Here is a 1,754-nt window from a genome sequence, read left to right as displayed (position 1 = left end):
TATTACGATAACAGCATGACATTACACATACTGATATTTACATGGTTGGATGGTTATTTCTCAGCATAAGATGATTTTACCTTAAAACTCTCGTATGAAAGATGTTGGGTTATATCCACTCTTTCAAGGAATGTTAGGCCTTCAATAATTTTTTTGGGAAACAGTAAGAAGTTTTCATAATCACATTTGCTAGACATAAATGTATAAAGCAAGTTCAAATAGTAAATTCCTGCTTCATACTTTGCCTTTTTATATATGTTATTGTTTACACAACGCTTTGGGTTTTATTGCTGTGTCTCTGAGGTACATTGAATGAACACATGGAGGATCTATATTAAATTTTTTTTCTTTATATATATTTAAATATATATAAATACAACTTCTATATCGCCCTATTTGTTCCACATGGGTGGTTCCACTTTCCCTTCAAGCTCGGGTCCTCTACCAAAGGCCTGGGAGCTTGAGGGTTCTCGCTGTTCCTGGGACTGCACTCTTCTGGGCAGAGATCTCTGGGATGGTTCCTGGAATCTACCAGAGCCACTCTTAGAGTTTGGGGGTCACAGCACTGAGTGCTTTGATGACCACTGGTATCACTGAGGCCTTGACTCTCCCAAGTTTCTTTATTTCCTTTTTGGTATTTCTCCAGCTTCTCGTGCTCCTTCTTCCTGATGTTCCAACCTCCTGGGACTGCTACATCTATCACCACTGCTTTCTTCTGTATCATATCTATCACCACAATGTCTGGTTGGTTAGCCATCACCTGTTTGCCAGTCTGGATCTGGAAGTCCCACAGTATCTTAGCCCTGTCATTCTCCACCACCTAAGGTGGAGTCTCCCACTTTTACTGTGGGACTTCCAGACCTTACAGATGTTTCTGTAAAATATTCCAGCCACTTATGGTTATGGTGTTGTATGTACCCTTCGTCTGCCTGCATCTTACATCTGATGTTATGCTGGACTGTCTCAGGGGCATCTTCCTGCCTGGTATGATAGACCCCAGCCTCTATTGCTTGTGTTGCCATGATGAGTGTTTCTGTGCTGTCCTTCAGTCCAGCCCTTTTCTAGCCACTGGAATGATTTGTTGATATCAGCCACTTCCTCAATCTGCTGGTGATACATACTATATACAGGAGCTTATCTTTCCATGAGGGTTCCTCTTTCTCCTCTTCCACACTGGGTTTCTGCTGCCTGAGACATTCACTTAGCAGATCATCATTGGGGCTTTCTTCCTGATGTACTTCAGGATCTTGGTTGTTTCTTCCTGATGCTCACTAGTCCTCTGCTTCCCTCCTTTCTCTTAGTGGACAGTCTCAGGGTGCTGATCTTAGGCTGAAACCCTCCGTGCATTGGGAGGAGCTTTCATGTCTTGATGTCAGTGGCTTCTATCTCCTCCTTTGTCCAGGTTATTATACCAGCAGGGAATCTAATGACTGCCACTGCATATGTATTGATGGCTTGGATTTTGTTCTTACTATTTAGCTGGCTCTTCAGGACCTGCCTTACTCTCTGTAGGTACTTGGTTGACTTCCTTGCGGCATCTTCATGTATATATATATATACATATATATATATATATATATATATGTATATATATATATAAAATTCCCTTCTCACCCTCCGCGGGTGGTCTTTGTTTCATCCTCTGAGCTCGGGTCCTCTATCAGAGGCCTGGGAGCTTGAGGGTTCTGCGCAGTATCTTGGCTGTGCCTAGAACTGCACATTTCTGGACTGAGATGTCTGATGTTGTTCCTGGG

The sequence above is a fragment of the Kryptolebias marmoratus genome, linkage group LG10 (assembly GCF_001649575.2).
Source record: "Kryptolebias marmoratus isolate JLee-2015 linkage group LG10, ASM164957v2, whole genome shotgun sequence".
Classification (NCBI taxonomy): Eukaryota; Metazoa; Chordata; class Actinopteri; order Cyprinodontiformes; family Rivulidae; genus Kryptolebias; species Kryptolebias marmoratus.
Note: the sequence above shows the minus strand (reverse complement) of the source record.